The 27,940-nt window shown below is 32.7% G+C and overlaps 1 protein-coding gene across 1 annotated transcript in view; it reads left to right on the top strand.

The window, feature by feature from the left end:
- The window catches only part of LOC128680905 (cell adhesion molecule Dscam2-like), an 86,560-nt gene that overhangs the window by 9,406 nt on the left and 49,214 nt on the right, over window positions 1-27,940 (top strand). The gene's annotated exons all lie outside the window — the stretch shown is intronic.

The raw sequence follows: 27,940 nt of genomic DNA, 5'->3' as shown, positions 1-27,940 counted from the left end.
ATGTAATTTAAAACGAACGTCACATTTTATAGAGAAACTAGACAGAGTGTTTAACTCTGTCTAGTTTCCCTATAAAATGTGAAAAAAATTCCTCGAAAATTTCTTAGCCAATTAATTTAAATACGCACTTTAATAAAAAAAAGTAACAGTTAAAAATAATATATATATATATATTCGACTCAACTGAAACTTTCTAATTACTAAATACAAGCAAACTTTCTAATTACTAAATACAATATAAAAAACAGAAAGGTCATTCTCTCTCTCTTGTCTTGTCGAATGTCGAATTACAAAAATTTAACTGTTTGCTTTGGTGTGTGATTTAAAAAAAGCATGAAAATATTTATTCAGGGCCGGCAACGCGCGTGGGACACCCCTAGTATTGCAGGCGTCCAAATGCTGCGGTGATACTTCCTATGAAGTGACCCGCATGTCTACTTGATCGGTGGTATAAAATAAAAATAATATGATTATAGAAATGCATTAAATCAGCATTGACTCGAGGAACGAAACGAGGCAACATCGTATCACCGTATACAAAAACCGAAAAGAATTTAAACAAAAAAACAAGAAGGAAAAACTGCCGAAATTCACAAAGTGCAATTCAAATGCTTAAATTAAGGCGGCGACAAACCACAAGAGAGTCGCTAAAATTTCACAGCGTTTTCGAAGTTTTCAACAATGAATGAGTTGAAAATTCTGTGCTCATTACTAACATTTAAATGAATAGAACAGATCTCCATTGTAGCCTCGAATGGCGGGCTGAACGAATGAATGTGAACAACGGAATGTATGAGTGAATGAGTGAAGTCGCGCGTGCTAGCGGATTATTTCGCTGCTCTGGTGTTTTGAAAAAAAAAAAAGTCATAACAATACTTTTGTGTTTTAGTTTCGAGAAATTGTAGTTTCATTAATAGTATTTCAATATGGTCTAAGCAATAACAGCCATGAGCCATTGTTGCATTGTGCTCCATCGTCCTCCGTCACGTTGACGTCAGTTGACGGATCAACGCAGAACAACGTAGAAAAAGTACGGAGTTTCGACGTACATCAAAGAACGTCAACGTCGAAAATGTTAACAATGTTGACGTCCAACCAATTGAAAACAACGGAGCGCGATGGAACTTTAACTATTAGACCACCACCGCTTCTTTAGTATCGTTTGTAAACGTAGCCTTTATAGATGAATAAACTATGTTTAAGCCTGTGTAAAAGTTTTCATCATAAATTAAATAGGTATCATTGTAATTCATAGTAATTGAAATTAGATTTATGATCAAAAGGTTTCAATTCTCCTCGCAATCGAAACTAAACATAAAAAGTCAAGGCAAACAAATCAATTAAAGAATTAATTAAGTCGAGAATCTACTGAACGGGATTAACTCTGATTGAACGAATGAAAGAACGAAGAATAATGAGCACCTCGCAATCAATATAGGTATTGGTGATTGCGAGCTCGTTTTAACTCCGAATAATTTGTAGGAAATGGTTGGAAATGTTAAAATGGCGGATTGCCTCAATATATATATATTATTTTTACATTTTTGATTCAATTCGATAAATATTTAATAATGTATTAATATATATATATATATATTGAATCCACTAGGGCTTCAAATTAAAAGTAGTAGTAATTGTGACAAATTATTTACATCATTTTATATATTACAAATTAGAAAATTGATATACTCAATTTGTAGGATGGATTTATTCCAATAAATCCTTAGCATCCTTATCCTTAGCACAGGATAAACAATACTGTGCTCTAGATGAGCATAATGGATTATGCTCATCTAGAGCACAGTATTGTTTATCCTGTGCTAAGGATAAGGATAGCGTAAAAGAAGAGAGGCTCAGCGGTGAGCAGAAAATACTGAGATTATGTTAATTCTGTCTGTTTCTACCCCACTGCTGCCTGGTCAACTCTTTCTTAATAATTAAGAATGAAATTAAAGATCAAAGCTTTAAATATAAATAGTAACTATATAAATACTGGACTTCAACGCTCAAAGGCTGAGGAAGAAATTAGGAAAACGCTCACATGAGAGAGAAAGAGAGAGTAATAATATGAATACAATTTATCAGAAGCCGAAGAAGTGTGAAGATTACTCACAAACACATCGCAACACAAGTTACTATTGTCATTGAAATTTAATTAAATAGGTTGAACAGAAATTTGGAAACCCGATTGGTGCCCTGGTTATCCCCACTTTTGGGGCACTGTCCTTTCTTATGGATGGATAAGTAGTAGGTAGAGTCATGACCCCATAATGCGTGGATTTTCACGACTGTAAATACAGCCGGGTCTTACGGCGCTCGAGGTAATATTTTTTTGGTCACCCATCTCGTAGCCGACCAATCAATCAATCAATAATTTATTTATTTGTAAAACATAGATATCTACTGCGAATGTTGCAAAACCATCGCAGATCGAGCTTAAAAGAAATAAAGATTCTAGTCAATACTCAATTCTTTATTTGCATCCTTAATGTATGTAGGTAACAGATCTTTTTTATATAATATAAGTATAAGAAAGTAATATAATAGAGACAATTAAGGACGCTTACGGATGCAGCAATTGATGAGGGGCTGACTTGTCCATAATTACATATTCAATACTTTTCAGTAAATCACTAACTTTTCTATTGATTATTATTTTTAGTTTTTTTTTTATAATTATTTATTAATTATTATATTTGTGATGTATTTGTAATTCTGTGGATATTAAAGGCTTTGTTACAGTATAAACTAATGACGGGAGAACTTGGTGAATACAGCTGCCGCCATGATGAAGCACTTTGACACGAATTTGTTGTTGTTATGGAAAATTACTGAATTATATTTGTGTTTTAACAAAATTTCGGTAATATGGCCTAACTATTTAACTACTTAATCAAGTTGGATGCAATTTTGTTTATTTCTTTTAACTTTATAACACGAACGCATAACAAAATACATATTGAGTTTGAGCTTGAGTTTTTTCTATAAGAGGCGATGCAGGGAAACGATAAGATTAATGAAAAGCAAAGTAAAAAAAAGGAAATTAAAAAAAGACGAACTTAAGAAACCGGATTTATAAACATAATATATAGCAATACCGGCAAATTTAAGTTTAAAAAATAATAGGTTAAAAATAATAAAAAAATTCTGAGATTTCAAAGAATCCTGCTTTTCGTATCACACATAAGCACGAAAAACAAAACTTACTTTACCAGCGAGTCGGGTAAAATAATGTGTTGTATAGTAGAAACACTGAACAAAGAGTTTCCGCCATGTTAATTAGCTACGGTTTTCTCGCAAATTCCATTCAAAAAGTTCCAGTGAGCATTGAACCGACAATGTGAAGATCTCGGTTGTTAACTAGCATTTTATTTGGAATAGTTTTGTGTATGAAAGTATTTTTATCTAAATACTTGTTGTTTTATTTGGTTTAGCTGTTAGTTTTTTGTAAGAAAGTATTTTTATCTAAATACTTGTTGTTTTGCTGTTTATGTATGTTGCACAGAAATGTATTATGCTGAAGAGTTTGTTTGAACGAATTCATACTGGAACTACCACACACAGAACCGTTTTAAATATATTTGATAACCACTTTCGAGATGAATCCTAGTTTCCCGAATTCCACCCGGGAGCAAACCCACAACGTGAATATGTAGTGTTGTAGTAAATTCGTATGTAATATATTAGTTATACACAAATTAACTATTTATTCTACACTTCGATATTAGGTGATGTCTTTGGCTGTATTGCTTCAGTGTCACTAGCTAACTTTTTAATATTCCTAAACGTCAAAGCTGTCAACGTCATTTTTTTTACTTCTAAAATTTGGCGCGTCTACCTACGTAGGTACTTTTTTCAATAAAGTACCTATCTAAAAAATTCATAACTGCATAAATACAAATTAAAACTTAAATCCAATGTTTACGAACAGTAAAATAGATAGGCATATCGTAGGATCATTATGATGATTGACAGACTGAACATTGCAGTTAGATCATTATGTGAAGATTTAAAATTAATTGAAAAATCCATTTTATGAAGTATAGAATTATAAAAACAAAAATTATAAAATCTCAACCATCATAAACAATTAAAATTTTGTTACAACTTTTAACATCACCATAAACGTAATATGTAATGTAGCTGTCGAACAAAAATATCTTTTTTTGCGAACATTTTAGCAAGTTGTGACGTCACCTTATTCGTGTCATTCAGTATGGAAGTAGGTATAGGTTTAGACATGAGGTCTAAACCCTCCATACTGACATTGGCCATTTGGCTAGATTATGGTCAAAAGTACTCAAATTAATGTATTTATGACCAAGATTCTACTCGCTATTACTCGTCCAATCTGAACATATGAAGCGTGAGAATTCAGGGGTGGAATTATGACTTTCCTGAGAATTATCGTGGCAATCTTATTGTGTGTAATGAAATTTTGACGACCTATGTGACGTAGTGGTTAAGTGCTTGCCTCTGAACCGAGAGGTCCCGGGTTCGATCCCTGGTCGGGTCATGATGGAAAATGATCTTTTTCTGATTGGCGCAGGTCTTGGATGTTTATTTGTATTATGTATTTGTTATAATATAGTATCATTGAGTTAGTATCCCATAATACAAGTCTCGAACTTACTTTGAGGCTAGCTCGATTATTTGTACTTTAGACACAGAGAGAGTATAGCTCGTTGAATTACCGGTATATTATCATGTTTGTCGGATCTTATGTTAAGTCAAAATATCTTTATTACTAATTCTTATGGACCGGCTTCGCACGAGGTCAATAAACCTTCGGAATTAAGTTAAAACTGCCTTAAAATCGGTTACGTGGTTTGAAAACAGAAAGCTTATAAAAATATATAGACGCCGAGAGCGACTTGTTTTATACTATGTAGTGATCTAATTAATCCAGAGTAATTTAATATAATTGTTATCATTATTGTATATGTGATTAAATTTAAATTAGCAAAAGTATACGTAATGGGAAAATAATTCGACATTTTATTACCGTATCTTGCCCTCGTATTAAATACAAATTTTAAACTAAATAAGAAAATATTTCAACAATGGATTTCAGTTAAAATTGTTAACCGAAATAGTCTATTTTGCATAATCATTGCTACGAATAAAAAAGAACCTTCGGGATGAAATTTTAAATTGTTTTAAAATTAAACATATATGTGTACATACTTTTTATTATGGTTTTATGATATGTTATATCATTAAACCATATTATTCCTGAAGGGTTTTTTGTAATTTTAGAGTTTCATCATTATAAAATTACTGTGGATTTAAAATATAAAGCCATCATCATATTTGAATTACTACCTGAGCCTTATCCATGTCGAATACTGAATGAGACTTAAAAAAATAATAATGTAGAAAAAGAAACGCAATTAGGAATTATGTTAGCATAAAGTTAGATGCGAAACTCCACTTTGAATATTAAATATTATTTTGTATATTTTCAGCAAATTTTCAGTTATAATCTACTTAATATTGGCATAATTTTATGATATAGATTGTTGGATTCGATTGTGTTTGGTTAGGTCATTATTTTGAGCATAGTACTCGTATGTTACGGGGAGATCTCATTGAGAGATACAAGTACGTGTATGTCCTAAACACAGATAGAAATACATGTATTACATTATATAGAATAGACAGAATACAATATTCCTTACACATAACACTCGCTGCCCAATCCAGCTAAGCTCGGATAAAACCATAATAAAAATTAACCTATGTAACTCTTAAAGGTTTCGTTTATCTCTCTGTCAAATGTCTTCAAAATTTGTCGCTTAATTTTTTGAGTTTATTCATCGAACAAATGAATAAAAATACGAATCTTTTTAACATTAGTATAGATAGATCGCACTTGTATTCAACACGTGAACAGTCTGGAAGCCCACAGTATCCACAAAATTGCTGTCAGTTTCCAGTCTAACAAAGGGGCTCTAACGAACTGATTCACCCAGCGGTAGTTACACTGGACTAGGCAAACATGCTAATAAGGATATTGTCTGATCTTGTGAAGATATACATATAAATAAATTCTTTATTGATAACCAAATAAACTTTACTTTGATCCAAAACTATTACAGATTTTAGGTGTGTTAGGTACACAAATTATAAACGCGTACTTATCTTTTTAATGATAAGTTTTCGAAATACGAAAAAACTTTAAATAAAATGTAATAATTATAAATATTTATTAATATCACTCCCCTGGGAACTACAGGATAAAAATACCTTATGTGTTTTTCAGGTTATATTCTACACGTGTACAAAATTTACATAACAATCCGTTCTGTAAAGAGTAACAACACACATCCTCACAGACTTTCGCATTTACAATATTAGTAGGATATTCTGATATCGATGGAGGGCGTGCACAAGCAAAAAAGAAATAGTATATGTATAATAGTAATGGGTCTTTATCTATAAGCCATAAGGTAATATAGCGTAACGTTCTTGTGCATAACGGTTTACGGATAGCTAACCTAACCTAAAAGTTAATTATGCCACATTTACCCGAACGCCAAAAATTCATTATGCCTTAAAGCTATTACGGCAAAATATTTTATGCCAAAATACGTATGTCAAAAAAAATGTGAGAAAAAGGCTCCAATAATAATATGTCAGGTTATATGTGGGATTTAAAGCTATCATACTTTCTGGACGTAAGGTTAAGTGTCACACCGACTGAGCAGATTCTAGTTTCGTAGAAACGTAGCAGAAAAATCTGGAATTCAAAACTGCAAAGGAAGAAAATCCCGCCATTACTTCGAGGGGGGTTTCGGAATCACAATACATTGCTAACGAAGTCTGTTTTACAGCTGATTTTCAGTCGAATTGCTAGGAGCTGGGAAGTGGCGTATCTATTCCTATTCGGGTTTACTGCATGGGCTTTAAGCTTCGAGGGATCCTAGTATCTTTTTATTCAAGTGTTTTTTCGTAGCCTACATACATATATTTATATCTCACAACTTAGTAGTTTAATAGTCATGTGTAGCTAATATTTATGTTTTATCTATATTATGTTGATACATATATATATATATATATATATATATATATATATATATATATATATATATATATATATATATATATATATGGACGTTTTAATGGCTGTTGATGATGATGTTGATACGTCATCATCAACAGCCATTAAAACGTCCATATTGCTTAAGAATAGGTAAGGAATATAGGTGACCCATGACCCACCACGTGGGCCCATTGCAATTTAACATCTGCTAATACAACCGGGACCAACGGCTTGACGTGCCTTCCGAAGCATGGAGGCGCTCGGGATATATATGTTTGGTCACCCATCCAATTACCAACTATTGTGAGAGTGTCTTAACCGTCACTATCACTGGCCGAGTGCGCTAACCACTGCGCCATTGAGATACTAAATGAGCATGTATAATATAATGTTATATTAATATAGTATGGCTGAATACTATTCCAAAACACAAGTCTTCAATTATTTGTTTATACTACTAAGCAAGCAAAAATATGCCCATGTCATATGACTGTGACACTTCGGGGTGTCACAGCTGGGAATGAAACCGAGATCAGACGAGGAGGATGAAAGAGATAATGAATGATTTTCAAACAGTTTTTGCCCTGGTGTTTATGATTATCTAGCTACGCTAACGATCTAGGAACATCTGAAAATACCTAGTTATCTTATATTTTCTCGGAATCTTATCTGAGTTTTCCTAATTTTGTAAGGAAACTCCGTAGTTAGTTATTACTTTTTGTTTGTATCATCCGTAACTAAAATATTGTATTGTTTATTTGTAAGTTTATTTTGAGTACGTATTATTTGTAAAAACATGTATTATAGATATCTTTTGTGAGTTGTATTTTAACCAGCGAAGATTGTAAAAGGCAATAAAGGGAAAGAGCCATAAACTGGGGATTCTTCTCATTTTCATGGCGATTGCCTAATCTCAACTTCACCAATAAGCTCATTTTTCAGCTAAACATGACCCTTAATTTTGATACGCTTGGCTCTGTCTTCTCCATAAAAGAAAAAGATGTGATTGTGTATCTGATATAATCAATGTTTGTGGCGTGTGGTCCTAGAATAACTACTTCGTATCCTCGACGTCGTCATACGAAGCGAGCATTAAAATCCTAGAAGGCAACCCAAAAATGATTGACGTCTGACAGGCGGCCGGTTATAAAATCACAGCCGTATCTTAAAAAATTAAACGTTTATATTTCAAGCTGTTTTAGGTCGTGACACTTGATTGTGTGTCCCGAAGCCCTGTTTTGTAGCCTGCCGGTTCTATTTATACCTATACTCAGTTTCAATATTACCACTGACATATGCAAACAAAATTAGCATACACTTAGGACGCATAGCAATATAACTGAATAATTTACCGCGTCTGATGGTCCAATTTGTCTCATCTATCCATTGTCTTGTGATGGATCATGATAATTAATCATATCAGCCTAAGATAATGTCGTAAATGCTTTTAAGAATGATAAAGGCGTTTTGTCATATATTTTTGTTAAAAAAATTGGGGCTTTTATTGCTCTGAGCGGCCTTTATTTCCTTTATTTTAAGGCGTGCAGTTCCGCCCTAGAATAGGACAACTCTATATTCTATCTCTTGAATGTCATACGAGGCCACTAAGTGACAGCTGATAAGGAACAATTGTATACCTAAGGAGGATAGACAGGCCGGTTCTAAAAGCTTTGACTAACTGGTTAATAATTACGATGACCTCGCTTCGCGGCGTCACAGCCCTGTATACCAGGAACACAGGAAGATGAGAGAACTTTACTTTACTTTCATACTTTTGAGTTATGTACTTATTTGTATTTTATTAGCTAGCTTTTGCCCGCGGCTATATCCACGGTAAAAAGTAGCCTTTGTCACTATCTAGTTTTTCAACTATCTCCACGCAAAAAAAAAATTGCTCCGTTTTGAATTTTTAGATGTATAATATTAGCCATATCTATTATGGAAATGTGGTGTTGTATTCTTGATGGGTTTCAGAATAAAACCTATTTTCCATTTCACTTGAATACTATTTTAATTTTACTGAAATTTGCTGATCCCGTACTTTCATATAATCAAAATTTACACAAGTCTGGAAATTGTAATGAATTAAAAAATATGTTTTTCCAGTTAGCAAGTCCATTCACTCAATATATATTGCGAAACTTTTCAATGCAACGTTTCTTTCATTTGACCGTTTTTTCAACTAGGTCAATAGATGTTTTAAAAATATATAATTTGTTTCTGGATTCATTGTCAATAATTGCAGCTGAGAATATTCAGATTCCATGTTTGTAAATTTTGCTGTATTTTAATAGCATAACCAGGCGCGTTGCCCACATTGTGGCCTAGTCTTATAAATGTGAAAGTATTTAATTTGTAACCTCTCCACGCTTTATCTCCTCAACTAAACTTCTTGAAATTTTTCTTACACGTAATTTGAAATAAGGAGAAGGAGAAAAACTTCCCTTGTGAAATTCACGCAGTCGAAGGCGCAGTCAACAGCTAGTACAGAATAAACTACGAAACTTGAATGCATTTCGGTTTTAAATACATTTTTGTTGGACGCGATGTTCTCAAATAAATATTTATGATGTTTGCCGCCCAGACAAACTTTAGCACTTTTTAAACTATGGTTGGTTAACTTTCTATGCAGAATATCATTTTACGTATTCATTTCCATATTCCATACTAATATACCAGTCTAATCATCATAATGTATTTTTCCTATGCTTGATAAGTTAAAATAGTACTCGAAGTAATTATATTATAATGTGTTGTTGTGTTTCTGAGTGACGCTCAATATTTGACCGTCCCATAATTCCGGTACTATTTTGCAGTCTATAATTAAAAAAAAACTTCTTGTAATGAATTTATGTGTTTAACTGAAATATTATACACAGGATTCGGCTACATAGATTAATGGACCAATAAATTTTCAAATATCGAATTTGAATTTGTTGAAAAAAGTTATGAGTTATTTCTTCCTTAGCTACTAAATACTTACTGATAAAAATGTTGTTATTAAATGCTTGATAATGATGATTAGCCTCTATCATGCAATATGCAATACCATAGTTTTTACCATTCCCATCTGTTTACCATGCAAGACTTGCGTCGTTGTAAATATTTATGAATTCTGCCGCCCTGCCGCCCTAAGCTGCCGCCCGCCCAGACGGACTTGAGCGGTTGTAAACTGTTTTATATTAACATAAATTAAAGACACTTCGGTTACGGACAAAATGTTTTTCACCGCATTTTATATATAAACTATTATTATAAATGCGTTTGTGAGTTTGTATGTTTGAGGCGGGTAATCTCCGAAACTACCGAACCGATTTCAAAAATTATTTCACTATTGGAAAGGTACATTATCCAGTATTGCTATAGGCTATATTTTATCTCAAAATTCCCACGAGAGCGAAGCCCCGGGCAACATCTAGTGAAGTAATAAGTTTATTGATGCTATAAAGTTTTTTTTTTTCAAAGCAATCAGTGTCGACTTAAATCCGTTAGTCAACTGTGATCATATCGTATTATAAAAAACTAAAATACATTCTACTAAAATTCAAAAGATTTTTTTTATGATTGTAGATACAAAATGCTGTATTATTTTATGATTGATTTATAAATTAATGCGTTAATTGCTTCTCTTCCCGCGCACTTAGTAAAGTAAATCAAAGGAAAATTAAATCAAATGAAAAATTAAATTTATTGCATAAAATGTGGTACTTAGATACAATGGAAAGCGTTGAAAACTGGAGATTCCTCCCTGATTTATTTGTCAATTTAAATAACTCATCCATCATTTGTCACTTCAGTTTTGCTCACAGCTCCTGCTTCATTAAATTACTTTAAAACATCATACTAATGAAAATATTTTTTCTGGATAAATGAAAACTTTTAAATCATTATGTTCTTTATTTGTCCGCTGTAACTTTGCTATGCATACTATTCTTGGTTTTCCAGCTAGCCAATGAATTTTTGAATGTTATTATATAAAATTTTGAAGTGAGTGTTATTGGCAAATAAAATATTATTGCAGGCTTCTAAACGTGCCATTCGGGTTTCACGAGTTATGACTCTGTTTACCCCGTGAGAGATACATACGTGATATTTTATTTGTATCCACAATAAATGTCATTTTGAAGAAAGAAATAAAGAAATAAGCAAATACAGATAGTTTTACAAAATTACACATCGTGTATGTGCGGAACAGCCGACGGGTTGTCTCGGAACAGAGGTCGTGTCTGATAAAAGTGACTGACGGACTAAGGTGACCAGAAATTACATACGTTTTATGTATTATTAAATTCTATATTATATAATTAAGTAGCCTTATTTATTAGAAACATTGGATATGTATTTTTTGCTATAAAATCATCTGATTATGTATAATCTATTATGAATTATATTCATGAAATGCAGTTCAAAAATAATTATCATGAAATCCATTGTCAATTGATGATAAGTAGTTCAGTATGAAACACTAATGTAATTTACTCTAAATTTAATTTTATATATAAAATGAACTAAATAATAGGAGAATTAATTGTGAAAAGTAAAAAATAATGATACTGCTTAAATTTTGTTCAAAAGTACCAAAATTAATTATTGTTTAATGTTGTTGAGCATAAACAAAAATGTTTTTTTTTTCTCTGAATTCTTAATTTAAGGCAAATACAACTACAAAAAATTTTAAATTGAGAATGTTGTCGTAAAAATTAGTAAATTTTCTCATACCTTTGCCATGTGATTTATACTGAGATTGATACTATCGTAAAATAAAATGGTACTAAACTCCGGTTCTAGAATAGCCTATTTCTCCGACAATTTTCTCTATTTCTCCGACAAATAGTATAGTCGTATAAATTCTCTATCGGAAAATAAAGAGGTCATAAATAAATATTTTAGGATAAATCACAAAGACAATTGTAAATTCCACCCAAAGTATGCTTAATTGTATATTGTATAGGCTGCGGTGAAGTTTGTTGCGCCGCTAGTCTTCTTCACCTGCGCTTTGGAAGCCGGCAGTAGACTTAGTTTAAGTAATTTTTGACGTCAATAAGTGATGTATATCATCCTAAATTGAATAAAGAATTTTGAATTTGAATTTGAATTTTGAATTTGAATTTGGATACTAAAACTAGAAATCCTATATTTTCATCTGAACATTCTGAATATATATGAACTTTGTAATTTCTTAATAGCAAAGTAACATGTAAATTAATACGATAAAAATCCTAATAGTATTCGAATTAGATATTTTTCACAAATTGGCTACAGATAAAAATGTTGATATTTTTTCACAAATTCCTAAAACATAAACTTGTAGTCACTCCACAGTTCCCCTTTCGAAGGGTATGCCCAAGACCGGCAGACTAGCTATCAGTGTAATGGCGCAAATAGCTGCGGGCAAAACCTTTTGTTTTTCGTAATTTGTGGTCACCCTTGTATCGGACGTTTTTGCTGAGTTTTTTTGTGGAAGGAATTTTTTATATATTGTATATTATTTATGATAAACTATATTTTGTTCTGTACTAAGTATATTTTGAAGAGGTGATGGTGTAATGGTTAAGACGCCCGTTTGTAGATCAAAAGGTCGAATCCTAATCCTGCTACATGAGTTTGTATACTAAACTAACTCATGTATAGTAGTTTTCATCGACCATCACTTGCTTCTGCCGAAGGAAAACATCGTGAGGAAACATGCACATTGGTTGATTATTAACTTACGTGTGAAATGGAGAAGGAAATGGCAAACCACTCCATTAATAGTGCCAAGAAAGTTGTGCGTGTTTCTATACACTTAATGACCGCGACCCTCAGCCATGAGGAAATACTACTATGAGGAAGATTTCACGTCAAGTCCTACAAATATTATAAATGCGAAAGTTTGTGAGGATGTATGTGTGCGTGTGTGTATGTTTGTATTTCATAAAAATCCGTCCTGTAGATTTTGCGTGAAAGTCTAGTATTTCATAAAGTCAGTCACATATGCATTTGTTAGTATTATTTCAGGGTTCATCCCTGACATCCACACAAAATTATTCCCTACAAGCTGGTAACCCTACTCGCCCAGACCGTATGCTATCAGAAGAATGGTGCAAATATCCGCAGGCGAGAGCCTCGTCCGCCTTGTTCCCTTAATTCATGGTCACCCTATACATATATATGAGATATTCACCTTTAAAAAATAGGGTTGTGATTGGTGATATCGTTTTATATATGACTTTATATGAAAATGGTAGTTAATTAGTTTATTTAAAGAAAGATCTTTATGGTCCACAGTCCACACATCAGAACCACAAAATAATTCCCATCCTACTAATATTATAAATGCGAAAGCCTGTCTGTTTGTGTCGCTTTCACGGCTAAACAGCTGGACCGATTTTGATGAAATTTGATATGCATGTAGTTAAAGACACTCATTCCAACATAACATACTTTAAAAAAAATCAAGCTCAAAACGACTAAAATGGGGGTGAAATTTGTATGAAAACCATGTCTATTCCGCTTTCAGCAAAATTCACGCGGGCGAAGCCGCGGTCTAAAGCTAGTATAGGTTAGTTAGGTGGTAGGGTAATCTCAGGTAGGGTTGATAGGCAAAGGCAGACAGTTGTACAGTAATATAATTAATAAGTAAAATACAGACCCTTCAAGGGTCTATAAATAATTTAAGATATTTTATTATATATATATTTTATTATTATTACACCGCACTGTGGTACGTGCCGATATCGTTATGGTAATGAATGAGTCAAAATGTGATTTCAAAATATCAAGTGGAACAATAATTTAAAATTTTGAATTTAGAATGAAAGAAATAAAAATCATGGCAGCGCGCACGCGATATGACTAAAGAGGTCATAATGCGTGGCGTTACAAGTATACAAATCAAAGATTCGTGACATAACTACAAGTCCTAAAATAACACTATTTCGTCTCAATTTACCTTTTGACTAGCAGTTTTACTCGTCCGTATATGTTTTAACTTTTGGAAACCCATGTCGTTGCGACAATTGAGACCAGAATCTCTGAATATTCGATTCCCTGTTTCTCGAGTGGTACATTTGTAACGCGTTGATTGAGGTTAATCGATTTTAGATGACAAAAGTGTTCGATAGGTTGAAAGAAGAAAAAATATTTTTCATTTTTATTTTCCCAAAAAGATATTCTCTTTTCATTTCATGTTAATTTGTTACTGCTTTAAAAAATGTAGCACATATTTTGTAAGTTTTTGGAATGAAACGAATTTTTAATAGTTGGCTTTTTTAGAGAGTCGATTAGAAAAATATTCGTTCTTTAAATTTACTTTTCTATGTACGTGCGTTTACAGAGGATGGATTCAGATCCAAATAATAAAATGAATAATTTGTTATACTAACATAGATCAGTGTTGTATACTAACCTAATATGGATTTAGTTTCAATTAAATTCAAAATTTAAGTCAATTTTGAGTCTATCTTTATACTTAATGTTTTTTTCTTGTTTCTTGATTCCGAATCTAGATAAGTATTAGTTTTTATTTTCTTTAACCTATTTTGTTGTACAGTTTGGCAAAGATCTCACCCAACTGCATTCACCTCGACGCTTTACCGGACTATTTGGAATCAATGAATTCATTTCCTTTTTACTGGGTTTCCGTTTGCTTATAGAAAGACATGTTTACAATTTAATATAACCTGACATCAGTTATTATTTTTAAAATTTGAGAACAATTGTTCATTTCGTGGAACTTCGAATACTTTTTATGTTTAAATAATGAGATAGCAATATATGGTGTTAGGATGTTGTTTAATTCCAAAGACTGCTGAATAAAATGTATTTTATTTTTATATTAGACTTCGTAGCTGAAAATTTTCTTAGAATAACAACCTTATAAAAATATAAAATAAATCTACTTGTGTGTGACTCGAGCGGGAATCGAACCCACGCTCCATTATAACCGGGATAGTGATCTTACTCACTTAAATATCGAAATATACTATCTACTAAAAATACTTCACGTTTCGAGTGAGGAAATACTTGTGTGTGTTTACCAATACCGTCCTGTACCTTGAAATATTATGATGTAAAATTTTATGTTGATATATCTAAAAACTCTTGAAATGTTATATGCTAAGTATATTTTGGCGCCAATAGGTAGCCTAACACGTCTCCTAACCGTGACTAATAAGAAATGCATGCACAGCGCCGAAACTGATCGAAAATAGTCAAGTGCGATTGAATATTCACGGGCGGCTCTATCGAGCTTGCTGAATTATTCACACGTGTGTTTACAGAGTTCGGACAAAGGCTTGTGGTGTAAAGATATTTCAAATTGTTTTTTTTTTAATACTCTATTTATTTTAGGACGACACTTTTCTACCACTCTCTCTCTCTCGCTGTTGGTTTGTAAACTCTTTATTGCACAAAGAAAACGTAATATTAGAAATACGAAAGTAAGTTTTTTTGTTTGTCACCTCTTCTCGTCTTCACGTTCTTTTGTTTGTCATCTATACTCAACCACTTGAGTTTCTTGAAATTTTGCATACATGTAGTTTGAAGCATACAGCAGGATATAGGGTACCTTTCAGCCCGGACAATTAACGCGGGCGAAGCCGCGGGTTGAAGCTAGTATGAAGTACTTGCAAAAAACTAAAAGAAAAATAATCCAATGTAATTTTCATACAAAAATTGAGAGCTCGCAAGTTTTTACTAACACATAACCTTTACTTCAATAAAAAACGTGTACAAATTCAAAAACTCTTGAAGTTAAATGTCGACAACGGCTTTTGTTAAAAATGGTCGGAAGCTGTTGGCCGTCAGATAGCGTGACGACGACGGCTAGGATTCGTATTTTATTTGCTACTTCTATTTTTTATATTATCACCTTTCAAATATAAATGAACGTGAACTCTTCGCCTTGCTAGATGTTAGCGGCTCGGCTTCGCTCGGTTAAAACCATAACAAATAGTCTATTTTTCTTTGGAAGCCGCTCCTCGATGCACCATCAGGTCATGCGTATCATAATAATGCATGATATTGGAGATGGTGAACGATTTATTTCACGGAAATGTTTTTCTGTCACGAATTTAATGCAATAAGATCTTTCGGTTGTGGCAAAAATGTTATTAAGTATTGTGAAAAAACTCATTACTTTTTTCTTTATCTATGGACAGTACAGGCGAAATTAAATAAAATCTTGTAAAAAGCACAATTGTATACGAGAAAATAAACAGGGCTATTCTAAATAAATATGTGAATTCGCACAACCCATTGCAGAATATTTATTTAGCAAAAATATTGTTCACGCTGTTTTCGAACTGTATTGATACTGCACTGACGAAAATAATGAAAAGAAAGGAAATAAAATATTGCAATTTCAAAAATAAATAGTTATCAACAATTTTGTAATCGTCCTTACATCCGACGCGGTTATGACGCCGCGAATCTCAGGGTATAAAAAACATAATATATTTTTTTTAAGTTTTAAAATATATTATTAATGTATTTTTTTATCCTAATAAAACACCCATCTTTATTTCTATTGATGATCTGCAGATATTTACATATTATTATGTAAAACTTTAACCTAAGCTACTTTATACAACTAAAATAAATTAAAACTAATAAAAACAAATTATATAAAAAAAAGAATTCTCTCCTTGATATCAGGGTCAGTGAGGAGTCCGCCTTGAGAATGTTACTCTTACCTATCAGCTACCTAGCTGGCATATGGATAGATAGGATTCATTTCACACCTACGTATGGGAAACATTGAGACCAGAAAAAATAAACAAATGTAGATTGTTCCGTCGAATATTTTTTTGCCGCATGAGATTCGTCTGTATTGTTTGCCGTGTGTACCGATTCTCGCTCACTGAATATTGTTTTTGGAATGACAAAGGCTTTGCTCAATTAAACGAGTATTTTTTTTTTAATTGATAAAAATAGCGCGCGATATTTTCAATAATTTAATATATCTATTGAAGCTTTTGTCGTATATTAATTTTGAAAATATAATTAATAGTTTTTTTTACGTGACACTGATAAAACAGACCAAATCCATCTGCCGAATAGAATAATGATGTAGTGGTAGAAGTCACTGGCTATGATCTGTAAGGTCCGGGTTCGAATACAACTCGTTCTACGTGAGTTTATATACTAATCTAAATCATATAAGTTTCCGGTGAAGGAAAACAGCGTGAGGAAACCTGGCAAACCGCTCGTCTCCGTTAACAGTGCCAAGATAGTTGTTGTGTGTGTTTCATTCCACGCAATGACCACGACACTCAGCCATGAGGAAATACGACATGAAGAAGACAATACCAATTTGCAATACAATATTTGTTAAGTACATAACATCCCCGAAAAATGATAAAAATAAATATTTTTATATGAAGGACATTTAGCCCTGCCTAATTACTAATTAAGTACTTCCAAATGTGCCGAGGAAAGCAACTATATAGCGACCCGTAATACAAATTTAGCATTTAAGTCAACGGGATAAGGTTCTTAATTGCTTAGAACTCCCTTATTACTTTCCCGATAGGACGGAGACACGAAATTATTTTACCTTTGGTATAGTTCTTATTATTATAACGTTAGAGTTGGTTTTCCAAAGTATTTCTCTATTAATTAAGTTGTATTAGGGTCATTTATGGTACATGCCCATAGAGCTATATTAATGTTTGTGTTTATTTGGCCATGTACGGAACTACTGAATATTTATTGGGGTTCCTTAGGGTTTCGGTAATTATGATTTTGGGCAGTGATAGTTATTTTTTATTATTATTAGGGAATTTATATCTATTATATGGATCGTGGAAAATAGTATCTGACAAAATTATTCCACAATTTTTTTTTATGTAAAACGATTTTTATGACAGTGACCGTCATAATATATAATTAGCATGCGAGTTGTCTGATGGTAAGCAATCACTGCAGCCATGGACACCAGCTACGTGATACGGATAAGCGATAGACTATTTTCTTGAAGACTCCAATGTCGAAACTATTAGAGAACATTGCTGAGGGAAATATATAATAATTCCGTAGTTTAATAGATGCATTAAACGTTTATTTACTTGTATGTTAGTACTACATACGTACAGGCGATAAATTCAACAAACGTTTACATAAAGTTAAAACAAACATAACAGAAAGGTGGATAAAAATCAGAATAGTTGATGGCCAACGGTAAAATTGACGAGGGTTTTTAAGGTGATGATGAGTCTGCCTGACGTCAACCCGCCTTAGAAATTAATAGTTGATTAGTTGCCTATCCGATGCCAAGGCTATCCCTTAGTCGCCTCGTACGGTTTCCACGGGAAGATATAAAGGGTAACTATAACATACATATACAGATCAGTCTGTGCGTCTGTTATTTATTAAATTATAAATTACCTTTTTGCATTAACATCGAGCATAATTACATTCAATTCAAATGGAAAAGCAATTATATTTTATTAATTTAATATACAACGTTTCAACGTGAACCACACGGTTGCAAATCTATACATATTATAATAAAACTGTGTACATATATTACACTATGTTTTTACACAGGAGATATTAAAGATAAATAATTATAGAATGTCTTTATGGGACTAACAGAAGCTAAAACATTTTTTTAGAACATTTGTTTAAGTATGTTTGTTCGCACATTACGCAAAAACTACTGAATTGGATGAAATTTGATCCAGTTTTCGTAATTTTATAGAGGATTGTCTAACTTAAAATTTATACGACTATTTCCCGCGTAATATTATTGTCGAACCTATTATTGTCAATGTCGACAATATTTGGCAATAATAATGGCGGGAAAGTTGTATCAATTTGCGACTTAAGCCAAAATAAATGCAATAATAATGCGATGTTGTGTACTTTTGTTTGTCTTTTTTAACCAACTTCAAAAAAAAAGGTTCTCAAAACATAGCACCGTGCCGTAACATTTAACCTCTATACCACCAATATTAAAATTTATACGACTATTTCCCGCATATTATTATTATAATAGTATGCAGGAAATAGTCGTATAATTTTAAGTTAGACAATCCTCTATACAATTATGAAAACTGGATCAAATTACATCTAGTGGTTTTTGTGTAATGTGCGACAAACATACTTAAACAAACATTTTTTGTCGAACTTATTATTGTCGTATCACGACATATACAATACGATCATATAATAATTTTGACTTAAGCCACAACAAAACTAAGAAGTACAATGCAATACTAATGCGATGTTGTGTACTTTTGTTTGTCTTTATTAACCAACTTCAAAAAAAAAAAAAGGTTCTCAAAACATAGCACATGAGATTGTGCCGTCACATTTAACCTTTATACCACCAATCCCGCTAAGTTTAAATGTGACCTGCGAGCTTCGCTACTCCTGACTCTGTCTACCCCGTAAGGTATAAAGACGTGGTAGCTGTATCAGATTTATGTACACATGGGATTTACTTGGAGGTTAATTTCGTTTGTGTGATTTGTCATTGTATAAATATAATTAAATAATATAAATAATATAACCAACTGTCGATTTGTCCATCAATTATAATCCATCATTAGAGGCCGCACTCGAAGCTCTCGTTAATTGGACGATATTAATGTATGGCCCATGTTATAGGCAAATGTTAAAAAATAAATTGTCTAAATTATAGTGTTAAGAACTTTTTTCTTCATAGTCGTATTCCTCATGGCTGAGGGTCGTGGTCATTACGTGGAATGAAACACACACAACAACTTTCTTGGCATTATTAATGGAGTGGTTTGCCATTGCTTCTCCATTTCACACACAAGTTAATAACAACCAGTGTGCAGGTTTCCTCACGATGTTATCCTTCACCGGAAGCAAGTAATGGTCTATGAAAACTACTATACATGAGTCACATTGGTATACAAATTCATGTGGCACGAGTAGGGCTCGAACCTGGGACCTTTCGATCCATTGGCGATCGTCTTAACCATTACACCACCAACGTTTCAAGTAAGAACTTTAAGAACTTCAGTCTGTGCAAATGCGATATTTGTATCAATTTCTAATCCTTAAGCATAATCCTTATTCTTTGGAGCATGACTAAAAATTAGCTCCTCAATTTACATTTGAACACAATATAAAATTCTATTATTTTGATATAGACAGTGTTAAATTTAGGTTTCTATTGAACATCTTGGACATCTTATTGAAATTTAACATCTGTTTGAAAATATTGCAAAATGCGGTTTTCATTTTGCATTACGAAAAGCCCACAACAAAATGAAATAAAATCAGTGAAATCTATATATTCTACTCTGTTGTTATAAACAAATTAAAGTAAAATATATCCAGCAGATTTGGCGGGCGTAACTAATTTAAACACCAAATAACAACACAAAAAATATATCGCTTCTCCTCCAATTGGACCATACAAAATCACACAAAGGCGGCTCCACCGCATAACGTAATTAGTATCCGATAATTAAATTTCAGTTACACGTATTGCCGTGTCATTTCCACTCGCATGTGGATGAATAATGTTATTTATAATTTAAGTACTTATCCATACTTCCCTATAATTATTACAAGCTATTTAACCACGACTTTGTCAACGTAAAAGTACCTATACTTCTGACAGCACAATTATATATTTTGTGATTTATGATATGTGTGTCATCTATGCCAGATTACTAATTTCCAGGTCCAATATTTTTTGAAAGACGACCAAAGACTTTGGTTGGTCGTCTTTTCAAAATGATTTTCATCCAATTTTCGACCATAACGACTCTTTCATGGTTCGATCAATTAAAAATATAGAAAATAAAAAACTTACTTAACGTTTTCGCTCTTTGAAATTTGTTCTATTCGTCTTTAATGTAGGTGGCCGAAATTCACGCGTGTGAAGCCGCGGGCGTGTATTACTATTGCTGCATTTTAAACCGCTTTTTGTTTGTTGTAAATTGGAACAATACTCATTCAAATTTAGAGTTCGGTTCACGAGGCAAGATTTCAGCAGTGGTCTTGTAATTGTAATCATTAGGCTGTGATTTTTCGAGTCATTTAGTTTGAGTATTAGAGTCAGTGGTTTCAGAGTACTTTGCTAAATTATGCGAAGCAAATTAGTCTGCACTGTAGGTAGATACAAAATTAAAACAAAATTACCTATAAAACTGTTAAGAATTATTTTAATCGTCCTAATATTATAAATGGGAAAGTTTGTGAGTGTATGTTTGTAATAAAATGTATATTATCCCTGGATATATTCTACCCGTGTACCAAATTTCATAACAATCCATCCAGGAGAAAGAGTAACAACTCTTTCACGCAAAATCTACTGGACAGATTGTCATGCATGTATGTTATGTGTATATATTTTTTATCCCAAAATTCCCACGGGAATGAAGTAGCGGGGCGCAGCTAGTTTTGCATAAAGTCAAACATAAAAAAAACTATCTGGTTTAAACATTCACAGTTTATTCATAAGTATATAATACCTATATTATAAAGTTTTCCACGCTGAGTCCGGGGTTCGTGACGTTACAATCCCCAATACAACCAGGAACACGCAAAGATGAGCTTTTCTATTTATTTTTGAACAGCAAAACGCTCACAAAATATTTAGGTAGTTTATTTCCTCAATAATTTGTTTCATCTGAATTACAACAATCTGAGCTTTTTCAGTCATTAGCAAGCAAGCATCAAGCTGTAAATCGCGGAGAGCTTTCCGCAATAAAAGCTGTTACTAAGATATAGCGGTGTAAGGGGTGGGCAAAGTGGTTTATCGCCCTGGGTGATTATATAAAATGGTGCCCCCGAAACGGGCCCGCGATGGGTGATGCCGATTTGACATCGCACTTATTTTAGTAATTGTGTACAAATAACTATGTATATTAATTGTGAATAGAAGCTATATCGAATTTAAATTACGATATTACGATATTAAGTAGATATCTATAATTACATTCATAATTAATAAAATGTGAAAATAAGTTTGTTGGCCCTTCTTCCACGTCAAAACGAAGCTTTTTCAGGCGGACTGCGAGTTTCAGCTAATTAAATATAAAATGCACTCTTCAGAAATTAATTTCATGGAGATTTGTCCAAATTTATTTATTATTACTCATATTTTCAGAATTTTATTTCAGAAAGTGATAGGTAAAGTAGGTAACGCGCGTGTGACACCACTGGTGTTGCAGACGTCTAGAGCTGCATGCCTGTTTGCCAGCTTGTAAAAAAAACATATAAAAATATTAGTGAAATACAAGTAAGTCATGTCAGAAAAAAATAAATGAATTACGAAAAGAAAAAAAGAACCCGTGTCAGTTTCTGCGAAAGTTTTTTAGGGCGCATCGTAAAAACTACACCCAGGGCACTAGCAGTGCTAGATCCGGCACTGCCGTTACCTCTAAGTTGCGATCAAGTTCCGGATAGGGCGGGATACGATTCGGGAGCTTTATGTTCCCCTGAACAAAGGGTTGCGATAAGATAAGCTTTTGAACGCACAATTTCAGGGCTAAAGCTCAGTTGATTTTTTATTACAATGTTAGGACACTTAGAAATCAAGATTTTATTATATATTTTTTTTGTTATATAAAAAATAATATAAAGAAATGGGATATCGTAGGTATGCTTTTAGAATAGCAATAATATGAAACAGATTATCAAAAATAAATTTGTTGTTTTTTTTAGAATTTTGTTTAAAAAGCTTTAAAAAATCATCAAAAGCATATACATCAGCTGCCAGCATTTCTTCCTATTTTTATAAACTTTGAAAATCTATCACCACACTAAACTTAAAATAAAAATTTATTTTAATCACAAAATAGAATTGACAATAAAAACACAAAATGATATTAATTTAAACTAAAAGTTATATTACTGAAAAAAACTTATAAATTATGAATTAAAAGAAAAAGTACTTTCAAAATCAAAAATCTCAATAGAAATGAAATGAACGAAACCATTTTCTAGTTCCACGGGCAAGCTTATGGCCGCGTCAATCAAAAAGTCGATAAGGATATAATTCATACCGTCCTGATGGAATTCTACCTCACTCACGAATAAAACGATTTTTATAGGAATCCATTACCAATGGTTCTATAACTCTCGAGAAAGCGAGTAACGTGTTACTTCCTACTATTTCAGAATAAATTTAAAATTATAATATATGAAGGGATTATAAAATAAAAATTAAGGAACTGTCATTTTTATAAATAATTGTATATAATTCTTATCCTTTTTTAAATATTTTTTTATTTTTAATTAGTTTTTTTCCCTTTTAGTTGTAGTTGATTTAGACAGGCTCCGGCGTAGTTGGCAATAAATGGCTCAGGATAGAGACCTTTGGAAGATAGAAGGCGTTTGCCACAAAATACAGGCTATATAAAGATTTTTTTTAATATAAAATAAAGCCAAAATATAAATACACCTATTGAGTATAAAAATATACCTATTGAGTTTTGGAGTCTGCGTAATATAATTTATCAGATATCAACAAAAAAGAAAAGCAATAAACCAAGGTATAGTCCAAAAATTGTATCGCGGAAAAACATTATTTTCCTTCAAAATAAACACAGCATGTTTAAAACTTTGTATAGTATTGTATAAGACTAATTTCGATCGTTTCAAATGAAGTTATTTGATACTAACACTATTATACCGCATCTTGTAGAAAACATACACTTTCAAAACTATGCGAATGAATATGAACTAAATTAAAATTTTAATTAACCATCCTCCGAAGTTGCTGGTCTGGTTATCATGTGCTAGAAAAGAACTGACGATTTTCAAATAGCTGAACGCACATTTTTCAAAAATAGCTAAGAACACTCTCGATTAAGTTCTCTTTGAAATAAAAAAAGATTAAATCAAAATCCATGGACAGACATACAGATACACAGACACGTTAAACTAATAACTCCCTACTTTATTTCGTAAGGGGCAAAGTAAGCTACAGGTTGCAATTCAATGCTTATTTCGTAATGAAACTCAAGTTAACTCTTGACTAATTAAAAAAATGTACGTAAAAGTGGCACGTACAAAGTGTTCCTTTCTATATTTTTTTAGAAATAAATTCGCATTTACATAAAAATACTACAGTTGGCACTCAAGTTTCTTAATAACTTTACAAGAACAGCTTGGGTAGGTTGGTTAGGCTTCAGTTAACTTTGACCTGCGCGCCGCTATCGTTTATATAAGAGCCATGCCTCATTGCTCAGTCGTAATCCGTGGCGTCCACGTAGCACGTTGTATCTATATTGTGTTCCAATTGTTTTTCATAGGATTTGATGCTGACATGCGTCGAAATACAATTTTCGCGTTGTCCGACGACGGATGTAAACGTGACAACAAAAAATGGCATACTTTGTGTTGCTCTGATAGAATTTGTAATAGGTACTCCGAAGTACTTATTAAATCCATGGTTGCTCTGCGCAGGTGAAAGTCACAGTCAAAGTTGACTGGTGCAACCCACCCTACAGCATTGCTTTCGAAGCAAAATGCTTTCTATACTTTTGTTTTTATGACTTCTACCGTATTTCTTGGGAAGCCACAAAAATGAATGAGGAAAAATCTTGCGCAATGGATTTCTATCGTAAGAATTTTAGTTTGATAACATTGAATGGACTTTAAACATTTAATTACATGATCAGCTTTGTGGTTTATTTTTAAGTAATGATAAAAAATATCTACCTATTTATATACCGCGGCTTCGTCCACGTGAATTTCTCTGTGATAGCGGTACAGACATGATTTTCAAACACACTTTCACCCCCCATTACAGTCATTTGGGAGTTTTTTGAAAAAAGTAACATATAGAAAGGAGGTGTTAAACTACATGCTTAATTTCATTAAAGTCGATAGAGCGGTTTAGCCGTGAAAGCGGACGAACAGACAGCAGAAAGATTTTCGCATTTTATAATATTAGTATGGATATGGATAGTGTGTTATGTGTGTATGTGTAATGTTAACTTATCCCCTTTTTAACCTATTCTAATTATATTATGTCGAATTTGCTAAGAAAAAGTTTCTACTATTCCATTCTACGAGTACAAAGCTGTTCCAATAGTTCATTGTAGCCATTTACATGAAAAATATAGCTTTTATGTTCCCGACATAATAATATATACACATTATATGTTTATATATTACGATTTGAGTACGATAAATGTACAAGAATTCTGGCAACGAATTGCAGTAGCCTACACACATTGATGTGTATTTTGATAGACAATAGATTTTATCTATGTTTTTTCAGTTCCTATTTCGATAAAAGCAAAACGACGCAAGAATACGTGTAGGTAATGAGATAAATATAGTCGATAGTACATCAACCTACGCAAACTAATTGCAATTTTACCCCATATTACCACAGCACAAAGGGCCATTAGGGGTAACTTGATATGTGATCGACTGCCATATCTTTGATAAAAATCACTTACTTGTAATCTGTTACTTATGTATATTACTAGTTACGCCCCGGGGCTTCGCTCCCGTGGGAATTTCAGGATAAAAAGTACCCTATGTAATATTCCAGGTTATATTTTATCTGTGTAACAAATTTCATAACTATCAGTACAGTAGATTTTTCATGAAAGAGACCATACACATACACACACACATTGACGACCTCGGTGGCGCAGTGGTAAAGTGCTTGCCCCCAAACCGAGAGGTCCCGGGTTCGATCCCCGGTCGGGTCATGATGGAAAATAATATTTTTCTGATTGGCTCGGGTCTTGGATATTTATCTATATATGTATTTGTTATAAAATATAGTATCGTTGAGTTAGTATCCCATAACACAAGTCTCGAACTTACGTTGAGGCTAGCTCAATCTGTGTGATTTGTCCTAATATACTTACTTATACTTACAAATACACATCACATAAACGCATCGTAACAAACGTTCGCATTTATAATTTTAGTACGATGCAGTTACTATATATGGACTAATTTTTCATTCAATTACACTCACTCTTCACTCAATTACTTGCTACGATTTTTAAGTTCCGAATAAATATGTAAACCTTTACAAACTTGAGTGTAAGTCAGCTTGAGAGTTTTTCTATGACGAATTCAATTCACTCTATGTATAAAAATAGTAACATATTCGCTTCTTTAGTATTCTGCTATGTTGACAAGTAAACTATTGTTTTTAAAATAATTTTATACACACAATTTTCTTGATCACATTTTTCGCCATTGCCTTTTGGTATATGTGGTATCTATTATATGATATATCTATGTACATTACATTATGCCGAAAGAGATCGTTCTGTTTTATTTTTGTTGGTATTTATCAGATAAAAGAAGGGTGAAGATATATGTTCTCCTTTCACGTTTGACTAATGATATCTATTTCTTATTTAGGTATATTGTTTTATCTGTGCATCTCTCTTCACCCCCGTAAAAATTTTGAGATACACATATTCCAGATTATTATATTACTTTGATAGAAATTCATGTAGTAGATATTTTCTTATTTAGTAAAAAACATTGGGTAACAAAGGGTATTTATCCAAACTATCCCATATTCTAATATTCGAAATATAAAGTAACCAACAGCGCCCCAGGGCTTCGCTCCCGTGGGAATTTTGGTACAAGGTAAAAGTACTTACCCTATGTGTTATTCCAGGTTATTTCCTACCCGTGTACCAAATTTCATAACAATCGGTCAGTAATACGTGAAGAGGTAACAAACAAACACTTTCGCATTTATAATATTAGTTGGGATGAGGCTTAAATATATAAAGAAGAAAACTATGAAAGCGTGGTGTGCTGCCGACTGTACATGCTCATTACTATGTGATACACCTCCTTGCCAGAATCGGGTAAATAAATACCCTCAAGATATCATTCCGCCTAAGGGCCGCAGTATTTTCCTGTATCGTAATAGTGGTGTATTAATAATTTTTACGACTGGCAACTTCTGGATGGGAAAATCTGATATATATGTTCAATATTTTGGTTTTTATGTTGTATACTTTATTTTTGAGATATTCCTGGCCTGAGAGTAGCCATTTCATACTGATGTCGTACGAGGTGATCAAGAGAAAGAAGCCTGATATGATAGGCAACAATATTCCCAAAGAGAATTGACGTCAGTCGGTCCTAAAATCATATTTACGCGGATTCTGGGTTTCAAAGCATAACAGCCTAGAACAAAAACAGGAATACGAAAGAAGCCGAAGAAGAATGTATTTTTAATCGCCGGCAAAAATAAGGACAAAGAGACGACTAGACCGATTTAATAAATTCTTTTTTTTATATACCTCTAGAAAATTAACCATTGAACAATCTATGTATATTCTGTAATATACCTCTACATTACTTTAGATTTACATGATAGCAAACAATCATACCTACGTGTTTGTGGGTCAGTGAGTCGCAGTTTTTTAAGCAACAAAAAGTTATTTTCAACTAAAAATAGTAGCCAATAAGTAGTCATTAATTACAGTAGAATACCCCCATTATTTGGAAAATTGAACGAACTAAAGCTTTATTATATGGAGTTGTAAACTTAGTAACAGGATTTCGAGTGAATAAAATATGCTCCTATCTATTACTTCAGAGTTTTGAGCGAGGTTAAGCCAACCATTTTACCGGGAAAACCAATTTTCTTTAAGGAAAAGATATTTCAGAGACTGAGCAGGTGGTACGCCTAATATTGTATATTTTCACTTCATAATAAGTCATTTTGGTACAAAATGAAGGAATTACGGATGAATTTCTTAGATATTGCGCAACATTTTTCTTTTGTCCGTAACTGGCTTGAGTCGGTTTATACTGGATTTCGGCAAAATAGTCCGGATCTAACAAGATTGCGAGATGAATTGGTACGATATTGTGTAACTAGTACCAAAATATTGTTATATTACAAATGTTTTGTGTAGTAATAAAATATATACCATACTTTCAAATAGAAAAAATGTGCCGCACTAATTTATTTTT

Source organism: Plodia interpunctella, chromosome 25, assembly GCF_027563975.2.
Source record: "Plodia interpunctella isolate USDA-ARS_2022_Savannah chromosome 25, ilPloInte3.2, whole genome shotgun sequence".
In the NCBI taxonomy this organism is placed as follows: Eukaryota; Metazoa; Arthropoda; class Insecta; order Lepidoptera; family Pyralidae; genus Plodia; species Plodia interpunctella.
This window is presented reverse-complemented; position numbering and strand designations above follow the sequence as displayed.